The 13,868-nt window shown below is 40.0% G+C and overlaps 1 protein-coding gene across 4 annotated transcripts in view; it reads right to left on the bottom strand.

The window, feature by feature from the left end:
• STAG1 (STAG1 cohesin complex component) overlaps positions 1 to 13,868 on the bottom strand; it is a 164,337-nt gene that overhangs the window by 127,422 nt on the left and 23,047 nt on the right. Inside the window, exon 2 of one of the 4 annotated variants that reach the window (XM_088170637.1) lies at positions 279 to 412. The exons of 2 other annotated variants lie outside the window; for them this stretch is intronic. The gene's annotated coding sequence lies outside the window, so the exon portion shown is untranslated. Of the gene's footprint in view, positions 1 to 278; positions 3,184 to 13,868 lie in introns of those variants that run through there. One more of the 4 variants, XM_088170638.1, reaches the window with a different exon arrangement.

Raw genomic sequence — 13,868 nt, forward strand, 5'->3', positions numbered from 1 at the left:
ACCTGATACCAGGGAACTGCAAAGGCCTCTGCAAACTCCTTGTCCTTATGCTAAACAGGAAACTGCAAAACAGGGCTGGAAGAAACCACCCCTCTATGGTAAATTCAGCCTGGACCATCAGAAGACGACAAAGTTACCCCTCTACACTCCTGTATTAACACAGCCAGAGTGTGACAAAATACAAGAACTGTTTGACAACCGTGGAAAATTCATTGATCCTTATGGACTACACAAATATGAACCTTTGTGTTTATTTCTGGTTTTAATGAAATAAATACCTGTTTCTGAAAGATGATGTTCTCATAACCAAGAAAATCAAACTCTCCCTCTTTCTCTCCTTCCACCTGAGTACAAAGTCATTGACAAAAAAAATCCTGAAAGCTTGAGACACATAGCCATTTTGTCACCTGTCCTGGAGAACAGAACAGAGGGAGGAATACTTCATACTTCAGCATTTGGGGTTATTTAAACTATAATAAACACAATACAGTCCTTTAACATGCAGTCAACTGCTTCTATTTTAGTTTAGAAAAAAAAGTCTGATGTTTTCATTCAATCCCAATTATGATGACCTTTGTATCTCTGCATCTTTTTGAGCCTGCACCTCTATATTTTAAGATGACATAAATTTATGCTGGTCCAGTTAAAATTACCTATAGAGGAATATAAAGCAGGCAGTAGAAGACACCATTTAGCTCAAACATACAATGGGAAACAAGTAAATGTTTCCCTTTTTTGCCTGTTTTCCAAGCATGCACAATAATCAGGGCAGACATAATGACCATTATATAAAACTGCCTTTGTAAAAAAAAGTATTTTCTAGCAGATTGTTTGGTTTATTATAGTGTTTCTTCAATAATGATCTCATCATGAGCTCAGTTTTAAAAAGACTCTAGGATTTTACAACAATGAATCCAATATATGCATCCCATCAATATTTCCTGTAGTTTTTACTAGCACACAAAGCTGCCCACATTGTTTGCAGTCCTTCAGTTGTTTACCTCTCCCGTGCTAAAGTAATCTACCCATTTTAGCCAAAAACTAAACAAATTAAAAGACTGACAACATCCTGACAGAGTCCTTCCAAGCAACAAAACCAAATCAAGTTAAATGAACTCTATTATGGACTAGGTACTTACATTTTATAAAGTTGAACCCAAACTTAAATAACAAAGAAAATCAATTACTTTATCTAGCACTTGCTACATTATTAATTCCATTGCCTAGAAGATACCCAAAACAAAAGATAACAGGCATTAGGCTGATTTCTAGTAGAAAATCCTTTCCTTGTTGACCAAGTTACCTTATCCCTTCCAAGAGCAAAATATATTCAAACAAATGAACAAACTGACACAGATGAAGGAATGTCTTCTACAATTAACTGGTAATGCCTTTACCCCCTTCCTTAATTTCCCATTTTAATGGCACTGCTCTCTCCCCTGGTGCTCCCTGCTGGAGTACATGATGGTGTGTCATGTCCCTGCACAGCGCCAGAAAACTAGACATGGAAAATTCTAGATTTTCAGAGTTTAGAGATAAGATCTGTCCCCCCAATATTCCTGCCCAAAACCTGCATCTGACCACTAGGAAAAGGCATCAGCACAAACAACAATCCTGCACTGTACACCCAGGCAGAGCTTCCATCAACCAGGTGAGAGAGAAGAGAGGATCAGATGCAGGCAGATCAATTCTAGTCTTCACTGCTTTATCCAACGTCTTGGGCACACCACACAAACCCTTCCTACCCAGCTACCCATCTGCAAAGTGGAAATAGTATCTAGAAATTGCAAATGTGAATTCTAAATCCTGCAGAAATAGAAAAATAATCATCAGGAACTAACCTTGTAACAAATTTACCAAATGCTGTGATGTGTTCTGCATAACTCAGGAATTTTTATTAGCTCTGAATTACATATTTCTATAAGCATAAGCTTTATTTCTGCTACAGGTTTGGAACTTGAAATATATTAATTCATGTTGACCCTACAGCCACTTGATTGAAAGCCAAATTAGATCACCACTCCCAGCTTTGATTTTGAAAGCACATAGCATCATTTAAGGCCAAACAAGGCATAATGCTCATTCAGCCCATCTTTAAAATAATTTCATTGAAGTTCTGTGCACAATATATATTTCACTCTATCACATTCTAATAAGCACTTAAGCCAAAACTGAAAGCCCAAGTGATAGAAAGATTATCACTGAGCACTAGTGAGTTCCTCACTAGCTATGGTACACAGCAAGCTCTCTATGTGGTCTGCAGCATTCCTAATCCCGTCAAACCATGACAGAAGGAGGAAGTACAGCATCAACTAGGCTAGCTCAGCATGGCAATGCTTCACTTCCTACACCCATCAAAATCATCCCGGATATATTTTTAGTAGTACTCCACATCCCTCTCCAGTGTGCTTCTTGTCAGCCATTCCAGTACAACCTGCAATTCCCAGCCTGCAAAGGCACGTCAATGTCAAAACTCAAAACCCTGGGAGAGCTGTTTGACACACCAGATGTTTGTGCTGCCCTTCAGAGGGACCTGGGCAGACTGGAGCACTGGACACACAGGAATCACATGAAGTTCAATAAAATATATGGCTACTAACCACACAGTGAGACTTGTACACAAAACCGGGGTATTTAGCAGATGTTTATTATCATTGACTAAAGTTTCTTTTCTTCCATTCTTTACAGGTATCACCAGACATTTTACCCATTCCTGTGGGATCAAGAACTATCTCGTGACAACTCCGAGGTGCCCATTTAAATGGTCTTCAATTGCAGTTGTCTTCCTCAGTTGCACCAACATGCAGAACTGACTCTACAGGCAAAACAGCTGTTGCTGCTTCCTCTCACCAAATGCTTTTAGCCTAGACAGGTCCTGCCCAGTCAGCCAGAAAAATCATCTGAAGTGTCACATCATAGCGTGTGATATTATTCTGTGCTCTCCGACATTCCAAACGCAAGACCTCACACTGAAAGGCTACACAAATCACTTCTTCCAGAGCTGGGAAAAAATCCCTACGTGACAAAAACATCCAAGTCATACTACCACATTTCTATACTTAGTTTTCTGTCTCTAAAAATATGTGAACTGCCAAAACCAATCAGTTTTTCTGTATCTTCTGCTACCATTTCCAGAAGGTAGCAGCTAATTCCTGCACTGTGCAGGTCTGTGCCAAGGCACTGACACCAAGATCACACAGGAAAGCTGATACAATCCTTTAACCATGGCTATAACAGCATAATCAATTTAAATGTCACACATCACTCAGACAATTGTTTGATCTCCAGTGTTTAGTCCAACAGCTTCTAAATACATTATCACATACTGCTTTCTTCTAATGCCTAGGATAGCTAATACTAAAAATACTAATCAATGCTTCATGAAAACAATTGCCTGTAGATCTGGCTTGCTCAACAACAGAAATGTTATAATTTAAATTTGTAATTCTATATATTTTTTTAATAAGCGTAATTCTAATGGACTGATCATATGAAAACAAGCTTCCTTTCCCTTTGTTATTCTTACAGACTCTTCAGATATAGCTGCTCCTTCCTCTGTGGACACTCCGTGAGACACTTGACCTGATTTTCTGCAGCACTGAGCACTCATAACTGTGACTGAGATCACCGGGGGCTACGGGCACTTCGTCACTCATAGGGCAAATAATTATGGGCTGATTGCACAAGACTAAGAGTTAAGGCACTGAATTCTAATGTTAGTCCAATATCTGGATGATTAAGGTCTAAATTAACTACTTGCTCCTTCCCATCTGTCCATTAGGATAACATCAGCTACCCACCAGCCTCATGCCTACCTGCTCTGAACATAAAATACACAAAATGAAAAGGGCTCTATAAAATTACTTCGACTGTCCTCAAGCTGTGAGAATGAATAGATAGAACCTTGAAGACTTCTGTTTCTCTGCACTTGTATTTCCAAAACTTTATCTTGAGGAGATAAACTCAATTGTCTCTTTAAGATGATGCAAGAGCATTGAGAACCATAAAAAAAGCCCATGGAACAAGTTTTGAGAGAGATTTTGCTTATTGTAGAAACTGCAGAATTGAGCCATCCTCCAAACAAAAGACTGAGCAATCAATACAAACTTGCAAAGGACTGAATAATGAAAGGGACAGTATGAGTTATCAAGACAATTAAAGTTATCAAGGTAATTAAACACTTCCCTCCAAAAGCACCATCCTGCTCAGCTGATGCTTACTCAGCTCACTAAAATGACCTAAAACCTCTCGAGGTTTTGCACAGTTGATGTTAGTGGGCCAAGCCATTGCTCTAGGAAGCTCTAACACCCCTGTGCACAGGAAAGCAACAGGAGAGTACAGCTGGACACAGAGCAGACTGAAAGGGGATGACTTCTTCTGCCATGTGTAATAAGTGTTGCAAAGGCAATGGAGAGGGAGAATTAAGAGTCTTTCTCAGCAGTGGGTTTTACTGCAGCAAGGAAAACTCAGGTAAGACACATACAAACCAGGTAAGGACTAGTGAAGCTCTCCAACAGTTTGCTCAATCAAATGTGAATTACCCACCACTGAATATTTTTGCTTTTCCCAAGTAGCTGGATCGTGTTTGTCAGGTGCAACAGGCAAAGTCTGTGGTGCAAGATTATTCCGAGGAGCTTGAAACAGCTGGGAAAAACCAGACAAGGCTTTTGGGACACAGCCTGCTTTGGGTCTGAAAACATGGCACAACCAGAACTGTGCCTGCTGGAGGGAAAGGCTGGGGACTAGGCCAACTCTCTATACCCTTTTGTACCTCCATCCCTTCTAATGTTTCTGAGACTTTCACCTTCAATCAAACCCAAGTGTGACAATAATTAAAACTAAATCCAGTGATTAAATTCACACTCAAGCACTGCAGTGAGTGCTCATTCCCAGAAAATAATCCACATCTAGAGGAAGGCAGGAATTCCATGTAGAGTCAGACATACAGAGGGCCAGAGAGGCTGCAGATATTCATCTCTGCAGCACAAAGCACAGCAGGCCAGGAGCTCACACTGTCTGCAGGCACACCAGAAGCACCGTTAATAGATTTTTATGCTACCTCAGAAAAGTGTTTACTCATCTGTAATTTTCCTCAGCAGTGGACATCTGGTGTTCTATTATTCATTGCATCTGGAAAATTGCCAACAATAAAACCAATTTTCACAAAAAGGAAGCAAAGCCTGACATGCAGAATGCTGGAATAAAGGAAAAAACTCTCAGAATGGTTCACATTTTTGTTCTCTTTGTCTTTTTTTTTCTCCTCATATAGGGGACTCTGAGTAGAAAAGCCAAAAGAATCTGCAGAACATTTTTTCCAGATTATAAAAGAAAACAAGTATTTTGAAGTCACATATAAATTTAAAACTCTGGGAAATGACTGATTCTGGTACTCATTTGAACCTATGGGGGAAGTGCACAAAGGCTAGATGAAAATAAGGTCACTAAAATACTATCTTAGCTGCTAAGAGAAAGGATATTTAATGGTTAATATAGAGACTTGTATGTATCAAGTAGAAGAAAATGTAGGACCATTTTAACGTGTAATATTCCACCCATTTGCTGATAGGCACCTTTAATACTCTCCTCAAAAGAACACAAATGCATAATGGTTCTTCAAAGGAAGGAGGTGGTGTTGAGGACTTTGTTAAAGCATTCCCACCATTGAGAACTGATCCTTCAGGAAGCCAACATCTCAGACTCTGAGCTTGGAGGAGCAGCTCCATCAATTCTGTCATTGCCAGACCTGTCAAGACCCACAGCCCTGCAAAGATGACCCAATCCAAGACCCTGAAACAGCAAAGATTTCTGGGCATGATCTCAGAGTGAGTGAGGCACTGAAAGCCTCTCCTCAGTATTCACACGTACTCCACAGATAAGCCATACAAAGTTTTAGGCTAAGAGTCTTTCAGTGCTATCAGTTTAGGAACTGGAAGATCCTGGTGTACCAGTTTTCCAGAGTCCAGGCAATTCAGCAATGCTCCAATGACAAAACCCCATGGATTCCTGGACTGCCTGTCTAACAACAGCTTGGAGGCTCAGTGTAACCCTCAACTTGATGTAGCTAATTGACACCTGTTCCACTACAGCTCCTTGTTCACTCAAATATATTTTTGTGAATATTTAAAAACTATACTTCATGTTTTAAACTGCTCAGAAGTGATGTTGCATTTAAAAAAAGGACTAATAAATATCTAATAAGCATTTTATAAGGAGCCTAATGCTATCTCTCTGCAGTGAGGCAGTTAAAGTATCCTTGCTTTCAGTAACCATTTTTACTAGCATTACGTGGACAAGGGTTCCACTGATGCTTTTCATTTAAGCAGGAATAAATTTCAACAGGAAATATAAGAAAGCCATTTTTCTTCCATTGTTGATTATTTTTAGCCCAAGTAACTCTGTAAATGATCTTTTTAAAAAATCCCACTTGCTTTAGCATAAAAGAAACTCCACAGATTTTTTTGATTCTTGACATTCCGTGGGACTACTGACAGAATATATGGATGTACCACAGAGAGGGGGTAATTTCCATATCCTTCCCATATCCACTAGCCAGAGAACCTAAATTATAAACAGCTGAAAAGCTCCTCCTAAAAAAGAATTTGTGAAAACTGAACAAGAGCCAAAAAAAAAAGGAGCAGAGGTAAAAGATTAGGTATCAAAAAAAGATCATTATATATATATAGATATAAAAATTACAGAATCAGCCTCTACTTCCCAACCCCAAAAACTTTTTGACAAAATTCGACCTGATATCAAACCAGACACCCTCCACCTACATCTTGCACCACAACAATCCCTCTTCTGAACAATCCACAACTTGCAGCCTTTCGAGGAAAAAAACACCCTAAATCCTACCATGTCCCCAGACACCAAAGAAAAAGCTGTGAGTAATCCCAAACCCTGTCAATAGCAAAACAAGCAGGCAGCTCTAACTTGGTGGTTTTTCATTAGAATTTGCATCAAATTCTCCTCCCAGTAAATGAATCAACAGCATTCTCCTATACCAGGAATTTTCATATGTGTTTCCTGAGACTGAGAGGCTGTGCAGGTCCTTAATCCAAGGAGACCAGATGGAAAAAACCCCCATCAACACACATTAAAATATTCCATTCTTCACTCAGTGAGCTGGTTACAAGACAAACTACACTGCATCCATAAACTACATAATTTAAATCTTCCCTCCATCAAACCATCAGTGCTACCACAAACTCAGTATGTCAGATCACCAGTTTCCCATTGACCACATTTTGCCTTGAAAGAACAATAACTCTGGAGTCCACGTGCTGCTAAATAGCCCCAATCCATCCTAATCTGACATTGCTCCAGTCTTAAGGCAGTGGACGAGACCCACAAACAGGCTGAAATCCTCCTGGGCTGACTTCAACAAAGATTATAAAGGTGCAACCAAGCCTACTCTTCTTCTGAAGCATTCAGGTGGCATGTATTTTTCCTCTGAAAACTCATACACTTTCGAAGCTATCCAATGTGTGACACCAAACACTATCAGACCGTTCCCAAAGCCTACACTGAGACTGGTTTCCTGTCCTGCAGGCCAACACCTCCTGTCACGAAGCCAAAACATGAAACTCAAACAAGTCATAAAGTGGAGGCAGTGCCCCAAGATCCTGGGCGTGTGCTGTGAGCACTGCACCTGCACTGAGCCAAGAGAACCTTCCCAAAGACTCCCTCACACAAAAACCGACCAACATTGCTGCACAAACCTCACTGACAGCACGTCCTCCATTAGTACACATGGCACAGCTTTTGACCTGTAGAGCTGTACAGTCAAATCCTTCACTGCAAAAGCATACATTAAAAAATTTCTTCTCATTTGTCTTAAAACAACCCAACCACCATAACAAAGTCGTGAGGAAAAGCACATTTTTTTCAATGGACACACACAGCCATGCTGGAGCTAGAAATAAAAAGTCTTGGAAGCATGTTTCCCAGGTGATGTCATGTTGCAACCAAAACATAAACCTAAATCCACAGGCTAACACAATTCCCCAAACCCCAATGGATTCTCCAACACTACACAGTTGAACAGCAAGGACAAGCAGCAAACAGGGAAATTATGATGTGCATGAAGAACAAAACCATTCCACTCCTAAGTTCTCACTCCTGATCCAAAACACTTAGGAAGGTGCATAGCTGGAAAATAAAGATTCATGTTCATTTTAAATACTTGACTCATAAGGGAAAGTGGCTTTATCCCAATTAGTCTCCTCCATCCCTAACTTATCTCTCTGCCCCACCTCAGCAGAGCTCACAGCAATAAATTGCTTTCTACCTGTACTGAGCTTGAGGACTGTGGTTTTATTTCAGTCTAAAGCAGTGTGATCCAGGAGCTTGCCTGCTTTTTCACAGCAATGTCAACTGACATAAAAAATACATTACCTGTACCTACAAGCCTTTCCTGATTGAGATGAGACGGGGGGAAAAAAAGAATCCAAGGACTGGAGAAATAAACAATAAGCTAAAATAGGGATAGCTACCCACCAACATTTCCTAATGACCTCCATAACACAGAAATCACAAGAAATAATACGAAATAGGAACTAAGTTATTATCAAGTACTATGCACAACTGGCAACAGTTCTGTAATTGGCGAAAAAGCAAATATCAATAGGGAAAAGACAAATTAGCACCTGGGAAAAATATTTATTTTAGCTCAGTAAATAATCCTGAAAGCTTTTATCATTCAGAAATTAATCTTGATTTGTCAAAAACCCTAGGAAGACTAGCTAGGAGATACAAAACTGCTTGCTGTTTGTTATTTAAAAATGTCCTGCATAGCACAATAAACGCATTAAAAGAGAAACTTTCTTGGGGAAAAAGATGTTTTAAAAAAACCCTCAAAATCTCTTCCATTGCTTTTTCATTGTTCCAGGTACAGGAATGAGGAGTGTACAGATGGAAGATGATGATCATACTGTGTGGAACCAGTTGAGAGTCCAGTTCCCAACTGGACAAACTGACAAACCAAACAAGCGTTATCAGAAATACAAGGAGGTGAGGCAAGAACACAGAAACCAGTGCATGACCCGGACAAGAAGCTAATTCAGTTTCCTTTCTTAAGGACTTCACATCATCCAACCAGGCTGTTTGCCCTCCACATCCTGACAATTTCTGGCTGTGCTGCCAAACACCAACAGGGCTGACAGAAGGACAGGTACCTCAAAAGGGGATTTTTGAAAGAAGGCACTGGCTGAGCCCAGTGCTCTGGAGCAGGTGGAGGTGGGGGACCAGGATCTGCAGACGCTTTTTTCCTGTTTATCAGACACACTTTTGTCCTGCTCAGAGCCCACGTGCCCTGCCCAGCCCAGTCCAGGGACGGGCTGAGCTGATGCTGTAACAGGTGTAGAGCACAAGGACACAGGTGAGCTGTGGATTTACTGCACTGCAGCACAGAGCAGGATCACCAAAATGTGCTTTGCTAACTGCACTGACCACACTAGAGCTGATTTCCCACCGTCTTCCTCACTACCCTTTGAGTGTTTTCCCTCCTGACTCAATACAAATACTCTACTTTGAAGGCATGGTGATGACTCAGTCTTCAAAGCTATCACTTATTTACTTCAATACTCTAAATTGCAAACACTGATGCTTTCCTTTATAACTGTACCATGCATTGCTTACAGAAATACAGGAGCACCTCTTTTTATTTCTGAAGAGTTATTTGACAAGCAGATGACAAAAACTGGAATTAGTGTGACAGTGTCTGAGCAAGCATTGCTCATTTTTGTGCTCCCAAATTTAAAGCACAGCCAAAAATACCTTCTCCCTTTAACAATGACAGCAGTCTTTCCCTCTAGACAAGGATGAATTTTTTGATCTGGGAAATATTTACTAAAACAACTGATTGGACTAATGCAGCAGTTTTCAGCCTAATGAAACAGCTTAGCTAAAGCTTAGCCAAAATTGACCACTTAAAAAGAGACAGAAGAAAGATCACGCCTCCCCTGGAAAGGCTGCCATCGGATGAAGGCTGCTCCATGATGCTGGTAATGAAGATATCAACAATTCCAGTATGAACTGCCAGAGTGCTTTATTTTTCTAAAGATATCCAAACAGAGAGGAAACCCTGTGGTACTGGAAAACTGGAACATGGGCTTTGCCAGCAGCCTAAACCCGTTACCCTCCCATAGGAAATAAATAAGGTACCAAACCTCTTCCCCACCGGATCCTCAAAAATAGCTAACCTTGACTGTGAACTGAGGAAAGAATCCAAGCATTAATCACCAGAAGAAATGCAGAGTAGCTGCAGTGAGCTGCCTCACAGGTAGCAGGCTAACAGATGAAATCAAGAGCCACAAACCAACATCTCTGAGGGACCCAAGAACAGGAAAAATGTGGGATCCTGAGGCTACCCTGATACAACCAAAACTTGCTTAGAAACGTGCTGGAGATTTAGAGGCATCTGCCTGGTTTGTGCCGGTGCAAGGTCAGAGCTCTATTCAGGATAGAGTGGGGAAGTTAAGGTCATTGTTCAGAGTACAGTTCAACATCTGGAACTTAAGAACTGCTAGTGACAGAATTCTCTGCTAAGCTACAGTGATGGTCTCCAGCAGTACCAATCTTCTGCTTACACACACATAGCCTTACAAATCTCTTCCCTGGCACCAACAGACTAAGAAAAAAAGAAAAATTAACAGGTGAGAAAAGAAAACTTCGTGCCTAAAAGAGAAGAGAATCATCTTCTACCATCAATATAGAACACTGGAAAGAGAAAAAGCACATTCTCTCAGCACTGCTGGTAAGACTGAGTGAAACTTAACAGAAGCTCCGGAAAAGAGAAGCTGAGGTTCTCCAGTACGAGGGAAATTCCAGCAGCTGATCCACACAAGAGGATATTTCCCCCTGTAGGACTCCTTGGCTTTTGTTTTTGCACAGAAGAGAACAGACCACACAGCTTTAAATGTTGAAGAATTTGCAAATACTTTCTTCTGTGCTTCAGAAAGACAGGCAGAGGATTTTCAGTATCTTACACAGTTACATAAAATGAAAATACCTCCAGTAAGTGATATTTGAAACTGTCAGGCTGTAAGAGCAAGAGTGAGGATATTTTGAAGCATTTCCTTAAACAGATTCTCAACTCCCATGAGATTCTCAAGAGCAAATTCTAGCTAAAAATTGTAACCCCAGGAGTTAACTAAGGAACATTTCCTCTAGGAACAATCCTTACAGAAAATACAAGGGAGACACAAGTTTTCTTTTTTCTTGTACCTGGTCCTACCTTCATTTTCCTACAAATTATTCAAATAAATGTAAACATTAATCTATAAGCATTGCCTTCACCCTTGAGGCAAAGTTAGAGCAAGTTTTTCCAGAGCACACAGTATACACAAGTATATTTAATAAAGCACTCTGCAATCATTTGAATACTTTAAAAGTATCAAGGAAGTTTTTTTTTCCCAGGGGTTATACCAACACTTAGCACTTCCACAAATCAAGTTCTCAAAACACAGAGAACATGACTACATATCAGAGAATAATAATTTTAAAAAAACCACAACAAATCAACATGGAAGAGATATTTACTTTTTCAATAGGGTTTTGGGATGAGGTTTCATACAGTGGTTGAACCAATCTGATTGGTTGCTGTTGTTTAAAATGCAGTCCCTGCTTTTTCCTCCTGCCCCTGACCACATGTTCCTACTCCTTTTTTTTATTTACAGCAGCTTGGATACTCTCATCAAACCAGTGAATGGAGACACAGGGAACACTGGAAAAGAAGAGAAGGGAGCAAGCAGATCCAGTCCTCCTGCCCTCTCTGCTCCCATCCAGGCAGCACAGCAATTCTACCATATTGATTCAACTGAAAATGCACAGCTTCTTCATGGCTTTTGCAGAACAAAAGAGGCAACACATAACAAAGTGCATGTTAAACACTCCACACTATAACTTGAGAAAATCTATTACATTACAGTATCATAGTACACTTCCTACACATTACATTGTTTTCATCTATGACCACCTATAACATGCTCCCATAATTCATTCATTTTCTATTATCTTAAGGCACTGTTAATTCAAGACTCAAAATAATGACCTAGCTATAGGTTGATCATTTTAAGAGATCGATGAATGCTCTCCAATCAGAGCAGTAGAAATTAAAAAATAAAGAAAAACTCAGGAGACACTATTAGAGAACTATTTCAGAGAAAAATACAAATGCAAAGAATTTTGGATAGAGTCCTCTGGATAGCACTTTTAGCTAAGTTTCAGAGCAAAACCAGAAGCACAGTCAGTGGGAAATAACAGCTGAATGAATGTCTGGGAATGCCAGTCACTACCATCCATGTCCACTGCCCTGAACATCAGGCTCCTCCCTCCTATGGCTGTACTGGCACTTGGCTTTCTGCCCATTTGTACAATCCAGGAAATCATTTAGCAATTTTAAAAACTGTTTTCCAGTTGTTCGTATTTGGATCAGCTCCCTGTACTGGCTCATCCTTTGTTTGCATGAGCTCAGGACCAGGGTTAGGGAAGAGACAGGAACAAGCAGGAGAGAACAGGGCCAGGAGATCTGCATTGGCCCAAATTGCTACAGAAATACATTGTACCTTGCTGAAAGATCTTACAAAAAGAAGGAAACCTCCCCTCAATTTCTCAAAATTCCAGTGCATACTACAGAAGTACTTCAAAAAGAGGTGTAACTGCTCAATAAATACAACACGGTACTTTTGGATCAACTGAGTACGGATTCCTTTCCTAAGCAAACTCTAAAGATGTCAAAGAAAAAGCAGAGTCAGAATAAGGCCATTTGGAGGCTTTTTAATAATCCTTGCATAAATAGAAAGAAATAATCTAATTATAGCAGATGATAGCCAGTTTCTTGCCAATACATGCGATATCCTAAGTAAGCATTTTTTCCACAGAATTCCCTTACGCTGTTTTGAGGGGAGAGGACAGGGAAGGGGGGAAGGGCTACCTTCTTTCTGACTCTCCCATTTCTCATTTTTCTACCAGTATTAGTCTGCATTAACAGCCAAATCATACACACACACTCACACAACACTGCCAGTGACCTACTAGAAAGTTGCTATAGCAACGACTGCTTTCAGAAATACACGTTGTGCATTTTAAGTGCCATCATAGTGTAACTCATCTGTCAATTAATAACCATGGCTCACAGGAACACACCACATACTCAAAAAAAAAATTAACAAATAAACACAGAGGCTTTATGTCCACAAAAGGAAGTACTGGGAAATCCAGTGTGGGCTTAGACTCACTATCAATGGAAAAAACAAACAAATGACACATATTTAGCAACAAGATATAACTCTCATATTCCTGTTTAAGTGCACACAATTCATGAAGTATGAAAAAACATAATTTTAGTCTTAAAGGGGGAAATCACTCACAAATATCATTAAATGTCTGATTTAAGCAAGTCCAACTTAGCTGTAAAATCATCTATATGAACACAGAGAAAACATCATATAATTTAGGTTTCTGTTATGTGTTTTGAGTGAAATCTCTAATAAGAAGCAATGGATTTGAAAACACATTGAGTAAACAAAAAACTGAGTATCCACTTTGAGCCTCAGTAGACTGCATGAAATCCTGTGGCCAGGTTATTTCTAGTTAGCCATCAGACTAAGCCTGTGACATTGTCCCTTTCTCTGGATGCAGGGGGCCACCAGTTTTTGGTGATAAGTGTTAGATATAAAACATAAGCACAGAAAAGAACTTAACACCTAAAATGCCACTTAGTTATTCACAGACAGAAAACTTCAAGAAAATTCAACTAGCACAATTAGAAACTGAAGAACACTCCAGTACTACCCACAGCAGCTAACTTCCTGTTGTTTCCTCTCACAGCCCTGCCTTACAGCACCAGGTGATTTTCAGTCAAGTGC

Source organism: Sturnus vulgaris, chromosome 10, assembly GCF_052056855.1.
Source record: "Sturnus vulgaris isolate bStuVul1 chromosome 10, bStuVul1.hap1, whole genome shotgun sequence".
In the NCBI taxonomy this organism is placed as follows: domain Eukaryota; kingdom Metazoa; phylum Chordata; class Aves; order Passeriformes; family Sturnidae; genus Sturnus; species Sturnus vulgaris.